Source organism: Anas acuta, chromosome Z (genome assembly GCF_963932015.1).
Source record: "Anas acuta chromosome Z, bAnaAcu1.1, whole genome shotgun sequence".
NCBI lineage: Eukaryota > Metazoa > Chordata > Aves > Anseriformes > Anatidae > Anas > Anas acuta.
The window spans coordinates 58,682,630-58,707,312 of record NC_089017.1 but is presented as its reverse complement, the minus strand read 5'-3'; the positions used below and the strand labels follow the sequence as shown (position 1 = coordinate 58,707,312).

General features: G+C 36.1%; 1 long non-coding RNA gene across 1 annotated transcript; it reads left to right on the top strand.

Moving 5' to 3' along the window:
• Nucleotides 1-24,288, top strand: LOC137848071 (uncharacterized). Its single transcript, XR_011091168.1, has 3 exons — nt 1-85; nt 1,277-1,399; nt 18,412-24,288. It is a non-coding gene; the product is annotated as an uncharacterized lncRNA (long non-coding RNA).
• Nucleotides 24,289-24,683: the final 395 nt, after the last annotated feature.

Here is a 24,683-nt window from a genome sequence, read left to right as displayed (position 1 = left end):
GCTATTTACTTCATACTTTCTAAAACATCTGGAAACAGAAGCTGAGTGAGAGGAGGACAGTGAAAGCTCAAGGATATACACTAAGGTAATAAAGTATAAAGAAATTTGCATTGAGTCATGCTTTGTGTATTTTGTGGAGACTTTTTTTTTCTGTATATCAGTTCATAATCTTTGTACATAGACTGCTACCCACAGAAGAAACATTATATATTACTGATCCAGGAATAGAAACAAAGACATTTCAACAAACAGGTCTCTTATTTAAGGTAATTTTGGAATATCTATTTACATCTGGAGCTTAGTAATGCACTGGATATTTCCGGAAACAGGCCCTAGTGTCTTTCAGTTGGTATGTCAGGCTAACCACTGTATGTGTCCACTTTGGGAGCTAACTAGTTAGAAAAGTGTGTTTTCTGTGCTTTATGTGAATGAAAACATATATGGGAGGAATAAACAGAAGCAAAGAGAAGTCACCTCATTCATTAGTATAAGCCTGACCTCTGAACACTTGGCATTTTAACTGGCCTAAACATTGGAGCATGTGTAGCTTGGTCATGTTCTAAACAATAGTTTTGTTCTATAAAATATCACAGTCATTACTGGGATCCTGGTTTCTCCCTTTCAGTTTACTTGTCTTACAGTGAGAAAATGCTTGAAAACACCCTATCTTGTCAATATTCAACAGCTTTCTGAAGAACACAGTTATACGTGTAATTAACAAGAAAAAAAGTTTTGTGAAAAACTGCCTCAAACACCATTAAAAATGGTGACATTCATGCTTTGGTTTTCTGACTGATTAACTTCTGTATGCAAGGGAAAAAAAATGTAATAATTTGTTTTAATCAGAAAACCCTCCCTGCACATAATTTAGGGAATGTAACTGTCAGATGAATGGAAAATTAGCTAGAGTATAAGGACTGAGCATGGGCATGTAGTGACAACATAATGACATGGAAGTTTTATTCATTATTGACTTGTTTTTAAAAGGTTATTTCCCATGGGAACTTTGGTTTTTGCCATTTAAGGGACTGAGGATTGGTAAGTAAATGAAATGGCTGAAGCTTAAACCTCACAAAGATAGCAGCAGCATTCATACCCTTTATGTATCTTCTTGCACTTCTCTTCCACCTCTGGAATTTATACATTCAATGCAAAATTGAAGGCAGCCTGTGGGATTGCATTTTCAGGGTGACAAATCAGACTAGTTCTTGTATTGGGAGTGCAATGCTTTTTCCTCTTTCTTTCCCATGCTGCAAGTTTATTTGCTTCTTCTCAGAGGTGCATGTCACTTGGCTGGAGCCTTGGAGGATTCAGCTGATGGTGCTGGTACTTGCTGGCTGGCTGGTCATCTCACTGGGCCCTCAAGAGAAACATGATGCTACTTTTCTGGCAACTGAAGGTAACACAGAAGGGATAGCTTTCCAAAGCTCTTGGTTACATCCACATCATAAACAGCATAACATAAGTGCATTTGGGAAATGGGAAGACCCATTTTTCCACAATAATGTATTGTGGAATTGTATAATTGTATTGTTGCCATCACCATCAGAATTGACTGGGGTCAAGTTTTCCCAGGGGGCCCTTTATCAGAGCAAGTATTTATTTTGGATCTGTCTCTTTATTTCAGTGAGTTTTTGTTTTTTTTTTTTTTTCTTTATAGAACAGTTCTTGATGGACATATGAGCATTTCTCAAATTATTCTTTGTTAAATACATGTATATCTACTAGCCAAGTAGCAGAAGAATGTATTATCCTGGAACTGAAAGACCAGGTACATATTGCCTCTATCCAAAAGTTGTTTCTGCCATACAGTGTATGGAGAATATGGATCATATGTGGGTTTGCACTCAAGTTTATGCTTTAATGACTAGTTATATTTTCTCTTGTGAAAGGAGTAGGGTTGTTGTTGTTCTTTTGTTTTGTACTTTCCTAGCTATTTGCTTGTTGGAAAAATATCTTTGGTAACAAATTATAATTCTGTTGGATAAAATAGGGAGCAAAAGAGATTTAAAATACCAACTGTTTCTTTTTTTCTTTCTTAAAAAAATCACTGCTTTTTGTCACTTTTCAGTTGTCAATAATCATTGATTGTGTTTACCTTTATACATTCACAAGAACCACAGTAGTTACCCTATTATGACCTCTTTTCTCCAGGCTCAGTTGAGCCGGGAAAACATATGCCCATAGTTACTCCATGTTACTCCTATGTTAAATATGTTATTAAAAAAAAAAAAAAAGAGAGAGAGAAATTGAGAGAGAGAGAGAGAGAGAGAGGTAAAGTCTCTTTGTGTGATTTTCTTGGGTTTAATACCTGAAGCTTCTCACATGAGACCTTTGGTACACTAGTGTTGTCACTCAGAGATTCCAGTATCAATGGGAAAGTAGCCAAAATGTTGCTCTTCTTCCTTTTCCTATGAAAGTTAACCTAGTATTTCCTTCAAAAGATATTTCTAAAGAACTTACAGGAACAAGCTCTGGTTCAATTCCCAGCACGTGCTGTGCACCTTATCCTCTCCTGCTGCAATATTTGGTTCTATCACTGTATTTCCTTCTCTTTTGTAATTGTAGCTCATGACTGACCATTTATAAAGCAACCTGGGGTTTGACAGTTTCCTAATGAGATGTTACAAGCCCTCATTACGGCTACTTTCAAACGGCTGAATGCGGTGTCTTTTTTTTTTTTTTTTTTTTTTTTGTCATGGTTTTCACTTCAGTGAGAAGGTTTAGCAAGCAGGAATTCTTTTATTTCATTTGTAGCCCCTTATTTTCAGTTCTCTAGAGAAGATGATTAACAGAGCAGCCCTAGAGAGATTTAAGTTTTGAATGTTGAACTCCACTTAAAGTAGTCAGTTCCTTTTCCCAATTTAGCCTAAGTTTTGGCAACTTAGAGATACATTTTCATTCTCAGGTACTCTGAACAATATCTTCTCTCTACCCCAATCTAATCGTTGGAGATAGTCTGATGCCTTTCTCATGTTGTTTGGCGGACACATGAGAAGACTGTTAATCATCCTCTACATCCTACTTAGCCAGCTGTATCAGAAGATCCTATTTTCTAGGCAGATTTATCTGCTATACTGTAACCTACTTTGAGATTTCAGCCCTCATTCCACTGGAAATAAACAATGTAGTGATGAGAAGAAATCAGCTCCTTTCCAGATTGTAAGGTTGTTACCAAGTCATTATTCTCTGAAATGTTGCAGGACTCCTTAACTTTCTAAGAAAACAGGCTACGGAATTTTGAAGTTGGACACACAAAAAAGCTTACATACCTCAGAATTTGGCCTTCATGTCTCTGTGGTATCAGGCTTCATTTGAAAAATGTGTATCTATCTTTCCATAGATCATATTTCTGGCAATAGATCTTCCAGTATGATACTTATATTGTATACATGAAATTAACAGGAAAATATGTATGGTAAGTGACTTTATTTTTTATGTTCAAACTGATATACTTTGTAAGATGTATTTTTTATAAAGCAAATATGTGGTTCTCTAAAGATATTCCAAGAAAATCACTGATTTATTCTTAAAGATAAATGTGATGTACAGACAATTTTTCATTTATATATTTGTCTAAGAGTGGAATGGCACCAAATACATCTATATATTCAGTCTCATACAGACATTCTCAGAAAGAAAGAGGGGAGTATTAATTTTTCCTTTTTTGTGTGGAAAAAAAAAATACATTATTTTTAATTCAAATATAATCAATTAACATTTGCAGTGCCTGTTATATCTCCTGCTACTTTCAGTTTTCATTATATATTTCATTAGCTTGAACATACTATTGTGTCACTTGTGCAATAGCAGTCCTCTACATGAAACAATTGTCTATTAAACTACTCTCTACCTTCTGTAACATTTAGAAGCTACATAGTGAATGAGGCAAGGAACAGTAAAAGGAGATTATTTCTTCACCTAGCTAGCTAAAAGTCAAAAGAATTTCTCCTTGTCATCGAGTCTCCTTGTGATGAGATACTATCTATTTAGGACAATTTTTTACCTGAAGTCTGTTAGGTTTCTCATTTTTTAAACCTCCAGCTTGAGATGCTGCTGATGCGGTTTGCATATTTTGCATATTTTGCTGTCTCTGACATCAAGGAGGTTTATGTTTGCATTTACCAGGTGATGTAAAAATCTTCAATAATCTTAGAGAACAAGAGGAATATGTCCCATATTGATACCCCAAAAGGTATCAATATCTCAGGATTACCTCAGGATTCAACCTTAAAGTATCTGTGATAACAGTCTCCATCTATAGAATGGGTGATGCTGAAAGGTGTTCCATATAAACATAGCAGTATATGTTACAGAAGAGTTCTTCAGAAAATCTGAATTACATATCAACAGGAAGATTTAACAGTGTGACCTAGAGAATGTTTTTTTGTTTGTTTGTTTGTTTGTTTGTTTTTTGTTGTTGTTTTTTTTCAGTGAGCATTTTTCATATATGGCAAGGAGTGACCTGTGGAAAATAATATCTAATTTAATATTGTGTAAATCCACTTATTTTTCCCAATGATTACATTTGTTACTTCATTATGAAATTGTATTATTCCGATTATATTTTATAATATTATGATTATATTACTATTTAGTAAGCATTTGCCTGGCAAAGTCCAGATAACTTTGGAAACTAAAACAAAAAATGTTGATCTGTTCGAGGGGAGGGGTCCGCAGAGGAATCTGGATAGACTGGGCCAAAGGGCCAAGGCCAACTGTATGAGGTTCAACAATGCGAAGCACCAGGTGATGAGGGCAAATGGCCTCAGTTTGCACCAGAGAATGTTTATGTTGGATATCAGAAGAAACTTCTTTACTGAAAGGGTTGTACAGTGCTGGAATATGCTGCTCAGGGAAGTGGTTGGTTCACCATCCCTGGAGGTCTTCAAGAAACATGTAGATTTAGAATTTAGTAGTGTGGCTTAGTGGTGGACTTTAGTACTAGGCTAAAGGTCAGATTAGTTGATCCTAGAGGTCTTTTCCAACTTGAATGATTCTATGATTCAATTATTATGTTAAGCATCACTCTTACTCAGCTGTGGTAATCCCTGTGTAACATGGATTCTTACAAAGAAAATAAATGAGGAATAAAAAGAAAAAAATATATATTTTTTCTTTACATTGTGTGTCTGCAACTTAGGAAATAATGTAATATATATCAGCAAAAAACTTCTTTACCTTTCTGCTACCTACAATGAAACAGAGTGTCTGATAAAAATGACCCTTCTGCACCACCCCCAACTTGTCTCCTGTGTGTCCTTTGTGGTTTGAAGAAAACTCATTTTACTACACCTTTCCTGATGGAAGGCATAAGACAGATGTGGATTATTCCTTTTGCCATCTGTCTTGATGTACATTCTCACAGACTTGAAGGATCAGAACAGTTGTTTAAGTTGACCTCTATTACACTTTTGGAGCATTTGCTTAAAGCATCTATAATTAAAGTTCTTTGTAAATTTCCGTGTAGATGTAAGATCTTGACCTTGGGTTCTCCTATCATTTTGGTGTTTGATCCCATCTAAACCTACTATGTTATGAATCTACCAAATTTACCCATTACATGCTGTTTCTTAATTAGCAGAGATATCACTATCAGAGCTGAAATTTGGGACTGATGCATTTTACTAGAAATCTTTAACTGAGAGCACATCTTTGCTATCAAACTTCCACAAAGTGCTACAGGGCATTTTTTTCAATTATCACATACAATAGTGTAAGCCATTAATTTGTAATAGCAAATGCAAATACCTAGAGTATTTCTGAGACATTATTCCTTCTCTATTAGACCTATGATGCCAGACTGAAGGAAAAAGAAGAATGATTTAAAACACAATGAATTTCAAAGATATTGCTTGTAACAATACATTCATTTTTCTTCACCTCTTATTTCAGTGTTGTATCTCAGGTTCTGGTATTGTCAGCGTTTTCTATAACTCTGTTACTTATTAGGTGTACCTTTCTTTTTCTTTAGGCAGTGTAAGTCTACAGACTGAATATCAGTCAAACAACTAGACTGAATAAGAGACTTCAAACTACTAGAGATTAAGAGACCCTCACAAGTAATTTTACTATGAAGAATTTTTGTTGTTGTTGATGTTGTTTTTTTTTCCACTTCTTTGGTAGCTTTTTTTTTTTTTTTTTTAAGGGAATATTGATTTGCATGATTGCTATTTACACACTTTTTTACATCTCTTTAATATGTGCAAGATTATAATAAGCATTTTTTTGTATGCAAAAATGATACTATTTTGATACAATGATACTATTTTATGTGCACAAGCCAAGTACATATTTTGGAAGGTATCTTCCGGGATGATTCAAAGTAATCCCTTATTTTATTTTACTCTGTTGTCTGGCCTCTGTAAAACAGCTATTTTTCTTCTGCAGCTGATATAAAGTAAATGGAGAGGATTCTAATTTTACTTTGCTGCTGTATAAATGTGTCATTTCATACAACTAGCTGTTTTTCTTTGTAGCAACTTCTTTCTCTCTGTTTTAGCCTGCGGCTCCCCTTTTTATTTGATCAGTATAGTTTATATCATATTGCAGGCATCACTTCTTCCCAGGAGAAAAACAGGATTTCAAATTGCTACTCATGATTCCTAAGGCGAACTGAGAGCACACTGACTGAATTAATGTTTCCTTTAGTGTTTTCAGGGCTTATTGGTTTCATTTCCATTAGCTCATGGATTCATTGTTTTTTCAACCACTAATAAAATTATTTTTTCCAATGACTGACAATTATTTTTTTCCAGTTGTTTACAGTTCACCCGAATACAATTTCTGTTAACTAGAAAATTAATCAATCTGATTATTACAGGACAAAATAATTAAAAACTCACTAAGCCTAGAGTACCTTTTTTCTATCTATGCCTTCAAAAGGAAATCCACGTAGCCTGACATTCAGGTTATATTCAGACTTAATGTCTCTAGGAACAGCTCTTCCAGAATTGGAACTGTTGCTATGAATTTCCTAATATACTTAATCCATAAAATGATTTATATTTGCTTGCTAAAGTGGCTTCCTGAAACATACTGAAACAACTCTAATTAATAACACTTTTAAAGAGAGTTTTCCTCTAACAGTAATTCAATTTCCACTGAGAAATTCCCATCCCTTACAGTATAATTTCAGTAGCCACAGTTCATACATTGCCGTTATGGTTTGATAGAATTTATCTTGCTTAATTTTATCCCTCAAAATCATTGTATTCTCTTTATTGCAAACTTGATATTACAGCTTTGAAACCATTAGCAAATCTGCCCTTGACGTTGATGAAGCAAACCTGGACTTTAAAATACCATTTCCACTCCATATTTGTATGCAACAATGTAGATATAGATTCCTTATTCCCCATAGAGATAACATAAGAAGCTTCAAATGGGACATACAGTGTAGCTGAACTTAACATGGAAAACTCATCTTCCTCATCAAATACTCAGTTTACAAGAAGATCAGCTCACAGAAAATGAGTAGTAGCTTTTGTACTTGCATTTAGTAGAAAAATAATTTTATATTTAGAAAGTAACGTACTGATCCTTTTAACATCCATTTTCTATCTGAAATCCAACTACATATCATACTAAACTCCTGGAATTAAAAAGAAAAGGTATCTTAGAGGGGTAGTATGACTGCCACCAAAGGTAATAGTTACACCACCTGACACCAAATCTTATACTGAGAGGACAGGGTATTTGATGCACACCACCGTCTTCCAGATCACACAACAAGATGATTCAACACAGACCTGGACCAAAAATTTTGACCATCTGTCTCACCAAGGAGATTGACACCTTTATTGATGTCAAGCTCACAGAGATTTATTGATGTCTAATTTTTCATTTCTGTTCTGGCAGCTCTCCCTCAAACACATTTCTTTTTGGATTTGGCCTGGAAATATTTTTGAAGTAAACTCTAACCCTTAATAGGTACCAGTGGGAAAAATCAACAAAAATAGTGGGAGAAAAAGAACTCCAGTCACCAATGAGGTGAAAAATAAGACCTATGCGTAATTTCACAATGCAGTGCAATGTTTGTTTATTTGTTTGATTTTCATGCTAGTAAAGATATTGCTTATGGATAGATCAGGAAAAAGCTATTTTCTGAAAGCAATATGTTAGCATGTTTCACAAAGGTGTTCTTTAACATTTTCAGTAGCCATTATTCATACCCATTTCAAAAAGCCTAAAGAGAAGATATGTAAAGTTGTGGATCAATTTTAAATGCCATTTGGCACTCAGCATTTTAAAAATGCTGCTAAGCTAAATGTCTGATGTTTTCCCTCCTGCCCCTAGCCTCCATCACTCACTGGAGACAGGGACACTTCCAGTGGTGGGCTGAATCTGGACCTGAATGTCTATTTTTTATTTATTTTATCATGCAGACTTAAAAGTTGACAAGACAATGATGTGGTTTACCTTTCTTTAACTATATGACTATATTTGTGAGAAGTGGATAAGATCAATTCATTGGGTCTTTGGCTTCCTGTGGGAAGAATATGGAGTTGGAGTGGCTGGGACAAGAAGATTAAGCAGTTACTATGAAGTTCTGAATCTTTTGTTTTCCCATTTGACATAACCTTTAACTGAAAAGTCAAAGCTTTAAAACATCTGTTATTAAAATATTGTAAGCCAGGGTTAAGCTTGCAACTAATTTTTTCATCACATTCACACAAATTAATTGTGTATAGCATAGTCAAATTTGTCTGCTTTATTTTTAATTGAATCTATATCAAGGCTCCAGCCAGGGGTTTGGTCTGTCCCTGCTGTGAGGAGCATGTTTGTGTTTGTCTTCGTCATCCTATTAAACTGTGTCAGCATCCTGGTTGTAGCTTTTGGGAACATAGTCTTTGTCTTTGATGCTGGGTACTACTTTCTAGCAGTACATTGTATACCTACCGCATAAGCTCTTTTTAACCATCTAGAGATCACTGAAAGCTATTGATATTCCCTAACCTAATATTGTATGAGATTTTGTGGGACTCTATCAACAGATACACATAACTCTGCTGTTGTTGTCAGGGGAAAAAAAATACAGTAAGGATGATGTCTGTTTAGGCACTTACCCTTATGTCTGTAAGAACTTCCACAAGCTCCTGATCAAGAGCTGATCAGGACACACAGCATCCTCTTAGCTGAGTTAAGTGGCATCCAAAGTAAAAAATTTGATTTACAGGAGCAATGTTTCTTTGCACTAGTCTATCTTTTGATGGTCATGTGATATTTTATGAGATAATTGCCATTGGATGCATTAAAGGGGTTGGGTTGTCTCTCAGAAAAAGTGTAGCAGACATTCCACTCTGCTTCCTATGTCTGATTTGGAACAGGAGTGGAACATCCATTTTGGTGTATTTGCTGAGTGGTTTGACTTCATTTGTCATAGTCTTTATTGGTCATTAGCAGTAACAAGAAGAAAAATTTGCAAAGTGCAAAAATTTTTTTGCTTTCTCTCTGCCAGGCAAAACAAAACAAAACAAAACAAGAGAAAGTCCAATTCCTTGTTTTTTACCACTTAACATCACCTGCCCTGTTTCAAAGACACATTAATCTCCCCACTTTTTCCTGCCTTCTACCCCTCCATTCCAGCCCATAAGAAGTCTTTCTGTTTAAGATTATTTGGACAAAGTACTGAACCCATAGGTTCTGGTGATGTCAGATATCAGATATCAGAAGTGTTTTTTTGTTGTTGTTTGTTTTGTTTTTCTAGGCAATCACAAGTTAGACATGAGTAGGGAGCTATATACTCAATTTCTGTGAACTTCAATATCAAAAATATTTGCCATATGAAACTGCCTGTGAATGGTGAATAAAGCAATGCCTACCTGTATAGCAAATTTCAAAAATGACTTTGGGGTTATTATTTAGAATAACAGGACACAAGCAGTAGTAAAAATCTACCTATATAACTCTTTCATCATCAAGTTTACTTTTTAAATGCTTGAAAATTACTGCTAGGTCTTTGGAGGCAGTGAATTACATAACTGCTTTGTCCAGGACAGAGGTCATTGTCTCTGCTTTTTCTCCTTGGCTTCACAATATGACAACAGTGAGAGCAGCCAGCAGTCCATGGTCTCCTTATACTAATTTTATCAGATATCAATTGACAACACTGCAAAATGCTGACATTTTTCTCACTGATATTACATTATGTAAAATTTTACCTTGGGATGGACTGCGATGCTAAGAAAAAATGCTGGTGCAGCCAAAATACTGCTGTATAATGCTGTTGTGGCAATAAGGGACCTATTGTTTTGTATTATACTTGGCTGAACAGAAGCACCTTATAATAGCAAAATAACATTTACTTTATGAACACATTTCAAATCACATTTAAAAGCACACCATTGATTTTTCTGCACTGTATATTGTTAGAGGTAGTTGCATTGCGTGATAGTGTTCTTCAACTCTATCATGTTTTTCCAGAAAAAGAATCCCCAAAGGACTAGGGAGTCTTTCCCTTTTCAGTGAAATCTTCCCTTCTCAGGCACTACTGGTAGCAGGGTTACTTTCAGAAGCAGCCTCCACATCAAATCCTGACCATTTGAACCCCATGGGAAGCATGGGTATGATGCTTCCAACAATTTTCCCAGGCCCTCAGACAGCCTGTCTGATGCATCACTGTACATTCCTGCATTATGGACAGAGCTATCATGTAGCTTCCTGATAAAGGAACTCAGTAAGAAAGAAAAGCAATCAAAGCCAAAGTAGTCAAATTAGCAGTCCTGGTAAAGTTATGCAATAATGTGAAACTTGACTTCAGCAAGGCTTTTGACACTGTTTCTCACAGCATTCTCCTCAAGAAACTCTGCTCGTGGCTCGGACTGGCGTACACTTTGTTGGGTTAAAAACTGGCTGGATAGCCGGGCCCAAAGAGTTGTGGTGAATGGAGTCAAATCCAGTTGGAGGCCTGTCACTAGTGGTGTTCGCCAGGACTCGGTACTGGGGCCGGTCCTCTTTAATATCTTCATCAATGATCTGGATGAGGGCATTGAGTGCACCCTCAGTAAGTTCGCAGATGACACCAAGTTAGGTGCGTGTGTCAACCTGCTCGAGGGTAGGAAGGCTCTGCAGGAGGATCTGGATAGGCTGGATTGATGGGCTGAGGTCAACAGTATGAAGGTCAACAAGGCCAAGTGCCGGGTCCTGCACCTGGGGTGCAATAACCCCAAGCAGAGCTACAGGCTGGGAGATGAGTGGTTGGAGAGCTGCCAGGCAGAGAAGGACCTGGGAGTGATGGTGGACAGTCAGCTGAATATGAGCCAGCAGTGTGCTCAGGTGGCCAAGAAGGCCAACAGCATCCTGGCTTGTAGAAGAAGCAGTGTGGCCAGCAGGGCTAGGGAAGTGATTGTCCCCCTGTACTCAGCTCTGGTGAGGCCGCACCTCGAGTACTGTGTTCAGTTTTGGGCCCCTTGCTACAAAAAGGACATCGAGGTGCTTGAGCGGGTCCAGAGAAGGGCAACGAAGCTGGTGACGATTCTGTGATTCTGTGATTCTGGAATAAGGTGCACTGGGCTGCAGGACAGACAAATTAAACAGTCCTAACTTTTAAATAATGTTTTACTGCTTGCCTTACTACATGGCCTTGCACACATCACTCAAACACTCTTTCATCTGTGTCACAGGGAATCCAATGCTTGTTTACCTGCTTAATGGGTATCTTGTGAGAATTAAGGAATCGATGTTCAGTAACACATTTAACTAATGTAACCAAATGAAACTAATTACATGTTTAAGCATTGTTGTTAAGCAGCTGATCCAAAGTCATTCTTGAAGGCAGATTGGAACCATAAAATTTGAAGTGAGGCATCTGATTTTGTTTCAGTTCATTATGGTCTCTGATTGTAAAATTTTCATGTGAACTGGGCAAGTAGATTTCAAATCAATTCTGTGATGTTAGAAGTTCCCCAAATCCCAAGTTCAGATGAGTTTTCTGTAAGCACCTTGGAAGTCAAAGAGCCTTGCTAGTTTACTTTGTGCTGGGGAATCAGCTTATCGGACATCCGACCATATCAACAGCTCCAATCTTTTTTATATAGATTATCATTATTCTGTCTACAGAAAAGTGTAGGCTGATTAGTCTGCCGCTTCTGACTGGAAAGTCAAAATACTCCAACTCTAACTAGTGTTTCCCCTCGAGACTAGAAAAATTTAGTCAAGATGTGTTACAGCTGTACAAGTTGCTCCATATCTTCATGCCAAGAAACATGATTCCTAACTATGTTACTGAGCAATTAGCACTTGGACACTTCCAAAACAGTAACTGAATACCTGAAGAAAACGTTCCCCTCAAAAATATTATCATAAGACCCCCAGAGGAGACTTCACCATTATGCTGGCAGAAGACACCAGTCAGCAACAGGAGAGCTATCTCTGCAAATGTTATTTGAATATAGCGATGCTAATTTTGGAGCTTTCAGGTTTCCAGGATCTCTTTTCAGGACACCACAGTTACTGTGTTAATCTGCCGCAGGAGCATTTCCTGTCTAAAACTATGTGTCCTTAAATACTGAAGTAATGCTATGATCAAGAGCAGAATTATTTTGACGTGACCCGCCTTTCAGATGAAAAATTGTGTTACAGGATAAGATACTTAGGAATTGCCAAACTGTAACAGATGGAAGGTGCACAAAATTTTCCTATGTCTGAAAAAGACTCACAGCACGCTATTTAGAAAAAGAAATAGGTCATATATTTTCCCCATGGAAATATATTGGTATCCTGTGCTAGAGATTGTACATGGATGTGTACACTCAGCAGCCTACAGAAAATCTATCTTTAGGTTGCTTTTTAAATATATAAATTGAGACTCCAGTGGGAATACTTCTATAGTCTTCTGTTTTACGTATCCCATGAAAAAAATATTTCCTTTTGTTTTAAGCTTGCAACCGTCTCTTTCTTTTGAGAAGCCATAAATAATCTCACCACCATTCATCCCTTTACAGGATGTTTCATTCAAGGATATTTCTCTCATCTAGGATATTTCTCATAGACATGCAACCCACTTCACACATCTGATCACACAAGTGGCCCTTCTTGGTGGTATTTCTGTAACTTTTATGAGATAAGTGACAAGAGCTTAAGTATACTATTTAAGAAATAAAATAAGCTTTTGATAATGAACAAAATGGTGATTTCGATCTACTTTTCAACTGCTTTTCAATGAAGCCCAGATACTATCCTTGCATTTCAGATTGACACTGACCATTAAACTGATGTCCACAGGGAGTTTTTTCAAGTGATTCCAAGTCACACACTTGTTTTCAAAAGCAAACATAACCAATACATATAGTTTACTGTGATTTATGTCTGCTGGAAAGATGTTATTTACATTTCTGTTATTCACAAGCCATCTTAAAATAAAGCATACTTATACAGATGTCTTGATTGCAAATTATAAAAATTAAAAGAATGTCAAATGTCATTTGAGTGTGTGTTTTATTGCCATAGTAACCCAAAGGTAACTGAATAGGTTAAGCTACAAATTACATACTCAGCTATTTAAAGACCTCAATGAAATAAAGTCACTTAATCAAGCTTATCATTGCTGGTACTATGTAATCAAGACAACCCTATTAAAGCCAAAGTCAAAATGCTTCATGTTTCTGTGTTGTCTCTGTTCAAACAGCATTCTGTATGCTCCAGCATATCAAACACAGACAATCAATGAACGTTACTTGTTGTTACAAGCTATGTTTTGCTACCGTGTTAAATAGACATTAGTTTTCTTTTGCAAATTCTCCACATTGTCACTTTTCTGGCATCATTTGTAATTAAAGCTTAATTTTTTTCAAACTTATCCTTTCATATGCTAGATGTTCTCCAGTTGCACACACATCTTAAGCAACAACAAAAACAGATGCTCTGAAAAGTGCACTCCTGGGTTTTCTACTTCTAACTCAAAATGATATGCTTGGAATACAATTTTAAGCTGTGTCTGTTGCCAAGCAAAATTGCATTATAATCAAAAGCACACAGAACAAGGGTAGGAAAGGGAAACAAAAAAAATCCCACCTCTTAGATTCAGACATTGTGCCAGAATAATAAAAAAATCTTTATTTGGAAAAATCACTACACCTATTTTCTGCAATTTATTATTCCTAGTAAAGCAATAGAAATTTAGATTGGTTGATATGTCAGTAATAACTTACATATGCATTGCACTGTGGTACTTTTCACACTTTCCATCATGAAATATGGAAAGTTGTTCTGTAAACTGTAATACAAATAACTGCTTACTCCACAGATACATGTACCTTCAGCATGTGTCCAGAGTTTTATGGTCCCATGAAATCAAGTGCAGCATTTGTTATTTATCCTCATCTAGAACTACACCAGGAAGTGAAAATAAAGTAAAATAATAAAGTAAAATAAAATAAAATAAATAAAATAAAATAAAATAAAATAAAATAAAATAAAATAAAATAAAATAAAATAAAATAAAATAAAATAAAATAAAATAAAATAAAAACCTGTTTGTCCAAATGAAAATGCAAGAATTTTCAGAGGCCTGACCAAGCTATAGTGCAGTGTTCAGGAAGAAGATTGTAAAAACCCAGAGAGGAAATCATCACTTGAATTTAACTCTGAACATATTCATGGAAACATTTTCTTCCTGTATGACAATGTTATAGACTTGACACTTACATTACCTTTTTCTGGCATGAAAAATCCACACCATCATTACAATAACTAATTAATGTAATAATTTCCAAATAACAAGGTGGCTACTCAAGGGTTGCTACTTATCCTACCTTTAAAAAGCATGTTATGGGAACACAAATGATTACTGTATACAGTTGGAGACTCCTTTTTCATCCTCTCCTAGTGGACTTCTCCTGCAGTGGACATCTTCCCAAGGATTCAAATAGCAATCCAGAAAATCACTTCAGCATTTAAATTTAAGCATGTGAATAAACCTCTTCACTTCATGGGAAACATGCTTAAACTTAAGCATAAATTTAAACTGACTGACAAGAGCATATGGTGTACTATAAAGAAATGTGCCACCTACCATTTCATCAACATTATGTCCTACAGCACCTGAGTTTTCTTTGGAAATTGTCCATCTTGTTAAAAAACAGGCCTAAACTTGATTAGCTTATAAAATGTTGGATGGCTTGCAGTCTGAAGTAGCTCAGCTGCACATGAGTGGGCAAAATAAGTTTTGTGCCAGGAAAATAGACTCCCTCATTTTTCAAAATGAACTAATTTTTCCACTGCCTTTTCCTTCATATTAAGATAAATCATTAGAAGGAAATCACAGTTTATTCACCTCATGAAACATTTACCATCTTGTCACTATTTTAATCATATTGATTTGGACCTCAATCCTGTTCTGGATGAGTTCAAAGGAAACGAGATCAAGCCTATAGAAAATAAAAAATAGCTTTCAGCAACATAATTCTGCTAAAATCATTAACAAAAAATAAAATTATTATTTTATTTATACAGCGATGATTTTTCTTTTTCACATTCTTATGTGCTTGAGGTTTGACTCCAGTAAACCAAATACAGAAAACCCCAATCGTTTGGGGGTTTCAGTTCAGCTGGCTGAACTTCTCAGCCAGCTCAGACAAGCTTCATGTGTCTGGAAGCACTAGCATTGACTAACCACTCTCTCCAGAGCAGCTCACTGTATCTCCCATGGTGAAAAAAATCTTAATTTCATACAGTGATGGTCAATAATGCATTAAGGTGTAGATCTACAGCAAGACAGGAAGAAAAACTTTTGAGGTAATCCAGAATAGTACTCGAACATCTAGAAAAGATTTATCCTTGCTGTTTCTCAAGTATTAGGTTATGCAGAGAACCAGTTTTGTGTACACATGTATATCTATGGTTAACAACTCAATTTTAACATTGGTGGAATTTTCTACTGCATTTGTTACTCTGGGGCTTGCTTTAAAGTGTTCACGACTCCATTATTTCACAATCAACTCTTATACAACCTAGCGAAATATGTACTGTTCAGTGGGGACTAGTTACACGCTGAGTTTCATATATCAAAGTTTTGTCATTTCTGAGTTATGCTAAGGAGAAAAAATCCAGTTGCAACAACTTTTCTCTTTTCTTATTAAAAAGAATAGTGTAGTGTTTTCACTCAGGAAGAAAAAAATGAGAAACAGATGAACATATTTTACTCCAACTGCAAAAGGGGGCAAAAATCACTCTTGTGCAGAGACCATCCATATATAATTGTAAAGCAGAAAGGTGAGAATTTTGGAACAATGAATATCTGCAGACAGGTACTTTCAGCAACAAATGTTTTCAATCTTAATCACATCTACATCTCTTTCCCCATCCTCCCCAGTGCTTTTCTGATCTTTTTCTCTCCCTTTGCTTCTCCTTCTTAGCAAGACAGGAAGAAAATCTTTTGAGGTAACCCAGAATAGCACTTGAACATCTAGAAAAGATTTACCCTTGCTGTTGCTCAAGTATTAGGTTATGCAGAGAACCAGTACATGTGCACGTTGGTTAACCATAAGCCTATGGTTAACAGCTTAATTTAAACAGCAGTGGAATTTTCTAGCATTTACTCTGATACTTGTTAACATGTTGTAGGTAGTTACTAAACTGTCTTTGCCCCTTTTCTAAGTTAGTAACCATCGTTCATCCCTCATCACATAGCCCACTTTTTGTTGTTTTTGTGTCTATCTGTTGACACCTGGAAACCAATAAACTCACTAATAATTACACAGCTTGAAAAATGTTGGTAGCAACATAAGTTTAGCATGAGTAAAACAAATATTTGGATTTCAGTGAACTAGAAGCACTGGAGGGCTTCTAGCATGGGCCTAATGCCCACAAACCCAGCTTTTTGAATACTTATGCCAAGCCAGCCTGTCAGCAGTTAGTGATAAAGTTGAGGAAGGCAATAACAAATCTAAGGAATGGGGAAAGGGAACATGACAGAAAGGTAGGCAGCAAATTCCAGCTACACCCTGAAAAACTGTGATTCATGGACATGATTATATTATTGCCATGAATTGCACTTTTTCAGAAATTCTTATCTGTAATTAATTTACCAATTACACACCATTAATTTGTTGTGAAACTCTATTTTCCCCCTCTTTTCCCATGTAACCCCCTCCAGTGAACTAACCAGTTGAATCCTTGGTAATGAACTGACAGACACGAATGATCTTAATAGCCATAGGCCATCCTCATTTTTCTATTTTGTCAGACATATGGTATTTCAGAAGAGGTATTTACAGTGTGCTGGTAATCCTTGTGAACAGAAATGGTGCTCGAGCTTCACAATTTCACTTTATAGATAGCTTTTTCTGTAACTAGCCCTGGAACATAAAATGGCCCACTTTGGTGGACCCAATCAAGTTTCTCTTAAGCTAATCAGTGAGCTCTCTGACAGAGCCTTAAAAATGTTTCAGTGCTGATCAAAACCAGATGGCTGTCATTAGGAGTTTTTAATCTGACTATGTCATGTTGATGTACATTAAGTTCAGTTCTCTATGCATCCTTTTATATGCCAATGACCTCTTAACGACTTTAAATCTGAAGTCCCCTCTAAAGCTGAATACACCACATTGCTGATATACACAAAAATGAAGTGTGTATGTTTACAAAACAACTGCTCCAAATACTTGTCCCTCCCCAGTGACAGCCTCTCAGCTTAATGGTGTGCACGGCATTTTGTTTCATAATGAATTTGTCCTTCTCTGGCTATACCATTATTCTTTCCATTTCTGTAAACAAAACTAAAGTACAACCAAATCCAAAAACATTATGTATATGCAACTGAATCTGTGCGGAAAGCTATCAATCCTCTAACATACAAACACATGAAAGATAGTATGTGACACCTCATTCACCTTAATTAGAGCTTATTAGAACCTGCTTTGATTCTTACAATGGTGAATCCAAAGCTCTTATCTGACAGGTTAATGAGGATCTGAAATGAATAGTGTTACAAATGAGGATCTGCTGAAATTAATCATCTGTTATTATTAACAACACCAAAAGCTACATTTCTAAAGATTAGATTATGTAAGATAATGTACAAAAAGGAAGCAGCCAAAGTAAAATGTTATCAAGTAGTGGGTTGTTTCCAAGCCAAAATCAGAACATCAGCTGATTTTTTTTTTTGTTTTGTTTTTGTCTGAGAGAGAAAAAATGAAGCTATTTATTTCTAAGAAAAACTGTTTTGATACTTTCAGAGGTTTTCTTTAAAATCATTTTTTTTAACATAGGGAAGGAGAAATTCTTCTATAGGAAAACTTAGTTGAATAATGAAACACCTTTGTCATAGTGGATGGGGGAACTACAGTATAAAAATTTAGTTATACAAGACTTGAAGTTGAGAAAACTGAAGCCCCTAAACCAAGAAAATGTCAAGTGTATTAGCAATAAATTTCTAATTTAAGAACTGTTTCTCTTTTTCCTTCTCCTTAGCTTTCCTGGTAGGCTGGTCCCTATCTTTTGGAAAGGCAGCTTCAAAGCTGTGAAGTTGGCTTGTGTTGTCATTCAAGATTTCATTCTCTACAAAGCAAAGAAATGGGGGAAAACATCTTAACAGAGGCTGTTCCTTTGAATACTCTGTCTTCAGATCTTTAACAGAGTTGTTTCTACTGATATGACTGCAATACTGGAAAGAGGACACATGATAGAAAAAGAAAGCATATGTTAGTTTGATAATACTCTCCTGAATTGCTCAGTACATAATTTTTTATCCTTTTCCTTCTTCTGTCTGACCATATGGTGGTTTTAAATCAGGTGGGTTAAGCAATCCTAGAAGGAAAAATAACTCTTAGCTATTAATCTGAAGTTAGAACTAATCATCTGTTGTATATCTGATTATTTTATTTGTTTATTCATTTATTTATTTAGTTATGGAAAAGTAGAATTGCCAGATGGCTTTTTGCATTACTTCTGTGGTGTGACTCCATTTTGTCCTCCCTTATCCTTTACTTCCAAAGATAAACAATTCATATTAAATACCTGCACAATAAGCATTTTCTGTGTCGTAATAATTTTCATTGCCCTTTCCTACACCTTTTTATTTTTCTCTTGATAGATGGTATTTTATCATCTGAGATAGGTTGTCCAGAACTGAAATTTTAACCAAAGCATTCTGTGTATTAAAATAACATTAGACCACTATCAGTGTTTCTTTTTGTACTCTTCCTAAGACAACCTAACATCTGCTGTTTTTTCCTCTCATTATTTATGCTGCAGAATTTATTATTGTTACTTATTTTTAACAGTATGCATGATAGTGTGTACATTTTTCTTGGTATAACTTTTTTTTTTTGGTTAGAATTACAGAATCAAAGAAGACCTTCAAGATCATCAAATCCAATTGTCAACCTGGCCTATTAAATCCCACCACCAAACCATGTCTCTTAGTGCCACATCCACATGTCTCTTAAACACCTTCAGCTAAGGGGACACCACCACTTTCCTGGGCAGCCCATGTCAATACTTAAAAATCGTTGTGGGATGCTTTTGCAAGTTTGCTGGATGGTTTCTTTCTACTTACTATACTTCACATTGTGTTTCAGTTGCATTTCCCTGTAGAGTCTTGTGCGAGGATCCTTGAGATTTATTTATTTATTTATTTATTTTCATTTTCTGCACTGATCATGCCTAGCTAACTAATTTTTACTCATTTGTAAGAGTGATAACATTTTTCCTGGTATATGTGCCCAGCAGCAGACTTCCTCAGCAGAAACATTGTATGCAGCTGTCATCAATGAATATATCTGCTATGACCTTGTCTAAAATGATTCTTGTTTTCAATCCTCCAGTATTCTGTGCCAGAGAATTCCACCCACTAACCATTCGCTGTGTGAAAAAATTGTTAAACATACTGCTTGATAAATTCATTTAGTGCTCATTCCTGTACTGTGAGACACTGAACAAATATTCCCTGCCTCTCTCCTTGATCCACTGATGACTTCATGGGCCATTCTTTTCCCCTTTGCCCTTCTTTCATCTCTTTTCTAAGCTGAATTTTTTTATTGCATTGTCTCTTTGGAAAGAAATTATTTATAAATTCTGAAAATTATTTTTTGGCTGTTTGTTTTCTCATAAGTATTATACTAGTTTGATTCCATCCTTTCTGAGATGGAAAAGGTACTTTCTGTAGTGTTCAAGAATAGCCTATAGCATGGATTTATACATTTTATTTTCATAACATTTCCTGATAAAACTTACATTTATGCTTGCCTTTCTTAACTGCCATTGAACTGACTGTTTTCAGAACTACTCAGAATGATGATAAGCCCTCTTAACAACCTATAGCTGTGCATGTATAATTAGGTTTGTTGTTGTTGTTTTTTTTTTTACTTTATTTTTTTCTGCATGTGCTTTACTTAGCGTTTATAGACACGGTATTTCATATGCTGTTACCCACTCCCAAAGTTTTGTAAAACTACTCTTCAGCACTTTACAGATAAAAGTAAATATCATTTTAGATTGAGAAAATAAATTAAAAACTAGTATATTTGTCTTTGTCCAGACAAATAAAGATAATAGCATGCATTGTGGGTGAAACACATGGTCATATCTCATCTGTACAGGTCCTGTCTGTCCAGTTGCTCTCTCTTAGAGACCACCATCCCTTACTCGTCCCACTGAAAGGTCTGAAAAAATCCCACTGACTTTACTCTGGCCAGGATTTCACTCATAGTGATTCAGGAAGAAGGAAGTGGCTGGAACAGGAATTCATAGAAGTTTGAAATCAGCTTGCTTCCAAGAAATTGGAGCAGCCTCACTTGTTAAATACCCTGAAATATTTTCTTAACCACAAAGAAAGACCCCATAGGAATGCTAACATAGTGTTCTCTCTCCCTCTCTCTCTTTCGTCTGATATTTTGTCACACTTTAGCTATCTCTAATTACCATATTTTTGCAAACTGGTGAAACAGGCAGCATTTTCAACTTCCTTCTGAACATTTTGTGAGGCAAAACACAGAAGTAACACCTACATGTTGAGGGTTCTGGTGCTGGCCTTCTTCCAAGCATCTTTTGAGACTAGCTGTAAGAAATCTAAAAGAATTAGACAAGTTGGACCCTACACACCCATATGGAACTAAAAATCTAATGACAACACAGGAAACTGTCAGCTGGTTCTTGAAGAGTCACACAAGAAAGAAAAGCATTACCAGAAACCTGGTTTATTGAACCTAACTGACATGAACAACAACAAACCAAAATTAGTAAAAGCATGTGCCTAGGGCAACCTACTGCTGTTTATTTATTTTAAGTTTCCTAAAGCTGCTTATTCTTTCAGTTTCTTTGTTGGATTTTGTGATGCAGCAGTCTCGCAATGGCAAAATGTTATATTATGATGGACAAAGATAATGACAATCAAAGGCAACATACATTTCTGAATAAATAAAATAAAAAATCCATTGCTTATTAGTTTTCCCATTGTGACCTTTTACTTTGTCTAGTATAAAGAAAGAAAAAAAAAATAATAATGGGCTTCTCAAAGTGCTGTCTTGTCTTATAGGTAAGGTTGAGAAGGTCTGAATACTCCCAGTTCTCTTCAAGTATCACATCTCATTGCCAGAACTCACTGTCCTACTTCATTCTTAAGTATAAATGGATCAGAAGACAAAACCATTGTTTAGTCTGCTGAGTTCAAGCTGGAAGTAGTTTGCTGTTGATTCATCATCTGCCTCAGATGTCCGACCGTCAGACTTTAGATGGCAGCTAATACATTCTTCTTCATAGTTCTGCATGGTTCTTATTTTCCTCTAAAATATTGCCATCTCATTCCCTATTTATTTAACAAATAGATACTCAAGGAAGGTTTAATCATGCCAGACTCTGTCGGGCACCAAATCCAGCATCTGAATGTCACTGGCACACAGTCCCATGCTGGCATCCTGAAGCCATCTAAGCTTTGAGGAGCAGTCCTCCAGGTGTTCAGCTCCTACTTGTTCCCAAGTTCAGATGTGTTCCCTTTCTCAGGCCTTGTCCCCATTAGACATGTTCTAAACAAGCTCTAACCAACCCCACAGAAGAGGCAGATAGATGAGGCTCAACCAGTAGATGTAGCACAGAGACCACTGCATTCATGTGGGAATAAGGCACACATTGTTTCCGAACTCTTCTCTGTTTGTGAAGCTTTGAACAACTGTCTCACATCTTTTTGGTATGTTTAGCTGCCGGCTGGGTTAAACCACGACAACACTTTAGTAACTTTTAGCCTCAGGAAGTTGTTTCAAAATCTGAACACATCCACCAGATTTAGGAAAACAGAGTTAATGAGAACAGGGAAATGTTACTTCTGGAAAAGCCTGAGATAATGGACAACAGCTTCACACTGCCCCCTGAACTTGCCAAGCTTTTTTTAAGGAAACACATCTCATGTGGTACAGCAGCATTTCAGCTTGGGAGCATGGCTTCAACCTGAAAGATGCTGGATTTGTAGAGTTTTGCAACCAAAGTTCCCAGTCTCATATCTTCCTCTGTAAATCCGTTTGCTGTCTCTGTGGGATTTTCCAATCACCTAATTCTGCCTCAGACATATCCTTCCAGGCTCTGCTCAACTTTTCTATATTTGCTATAAGAGCAACATTTTTCATACATCAGAGAAGCAAATAAGATGTATGGGCCCAGACTGGATCTTGGTGACACCAGGTTCACTCCCTTTATTTCATTGTCTTTACTTTCATTGCATATGGGTACAAACAGGAGAATTTGGCCCACAACATAAAAATGACATGTATTCACAACATAAACCAATGATTATATTACCACACAGTACGGCAAATTGTTTTTTAGGCAATAAAAAGTCATTATCATCTCCAAAGGAGCAATTACACTGCACACTGTGAGTGCATATTAAGAATATTACACAGAACTCCTCTCAGTCTAAATTAGTCTACTGACGTGATGACAGATCTGAAGACAGAAGAGTGCAGAAGACCTGGGCATTCTGTGTACTTAAAGAAATTTACATTAGGGTGACTAAACTGGCATGAATATATCAACAAAGACATTGGAGGCAGATCCTTCTCCAATGTAAAATATTTATTTCAGTAAATCTAGGTTTGTGTAAAACAACTGCTCTTTACACTTTGAGAGAGATAAAGGAAACTGGCACAAAAGAGTGTGGGGGTAGTGCTTTATTTACCTAATCAAATAGGGTTGCCAGATCAGATTCCGTGTTGCACCAGTACAGCACATCTGCCTTGTATTAGCAACTCTTCAGTACTCATTCTGCAAATGCACAGGGCCTTTCTTACAGGTCTGACCCTGCCTTCTGTGCATGTCCTCTGAGCCATGGGAGTGCTGTGAGTGTAAATGAGATTAGCGTCTGAACCAAATCACTGTCTTGACTGGACAGATGGACCCTGGTCTGTTCTGCTGCTTGGGTGAAGGTGCCACACGCAAGCACTTCTGTTGCTATTGGTTGTCTTTCCCTCTTAGAAATGATCTTAAAAGGATGAGAGGCTGGGAGGAAGATTGCTGGGGAAGATTTAACATGACTAAACCCTGAAGAGAATGTTTGTAAATCCTTTGATTCCACTTAGTTTGTTTCATTCAAAAATCATTATTTCTCATATAATCTGCAAGCCAATTACTGGCCTTGTACAGCTGCTTTTAGATTCTGCTGTATTTATTGCTCTAGTTAAAGCACAGACATGCAAGACACTAACTATGATATGTGAAATCAGATTCATTCACTGCTGCACTGCAAATCTCATTGGAAGCAATGAATTTCCTTTATTTAGACCTATTCTGCCTCAATCAGTGGGGAAATATAGATTTTTTTTTCATTTGTATGAACAAGAAAGTCTTGTTAGTGATTTACCTCTGATGTTTATGGATTTCCCTTTAGCACATATAGTACATGGCAAATTGTTTCAGGCAATAAACATTAATTGTATTTTAGGACTCAGAGGTGTCACTGCCTTATTATATTCAGAACCTTGGTAAATTTTTCAGTTCTACTTTTCTTCTGCAGACAGAAATGCATAAGCTAAATAATGTTTCTTGACTGCTAAGCTACAATTTCTTCTTCTCCATTTCTCACCAAATTTTCAGATTAACGATATTTTTAAAATGTATTAAATATTAAAAAAAAAAAAAATGTAAATGAATGTTTGTAATTATAGTGCCTGGTACCCTTCAAGGACTCAGAAAAGAAAAACTTTTAATCTAAAGCAACTTCACAAGCCACCAGAGCTAAAAGTTAATTGGAAATTAATTCCATATTCTGTGTAAATTATTTGTGTTAAATCATGTGTTACTTTATAAATAATATGTATTTAAGCAGGCTTTTGTAAGTACAAGATAATTAACAATAAACAGGAAGCATTATTCTGCAAAAGAATGCTTTGGCCAAGTTTGTTTGTTTGTTTGTTTGTTTGTTTTTGTTTTTGTTTTTGTTTTGTTTTTCTCATCTATAGCAGTAAAAGAACATCTTACATTTGTACTTTATATGCAAGTCACAACAGTTCTGTTCATAATCACACTGTCTCTCTTTCATATATTCCAGTCACTTGCAAAACGTCTATGGTCTGCACAACAAAAAATACATATTACTATTGGTTTAGGGGCTTGGGTTTTTAACCCACATCGTTACACCAGCTTTTATTACAAAAACAAATGAAGGTCTAAACTGAGAATAATTGCAGAGCAAATTCTCATCTCGTTTGAGATTCTAAGATTTCAGACCATCTGTACAGAAAGTATATGTCAATAGT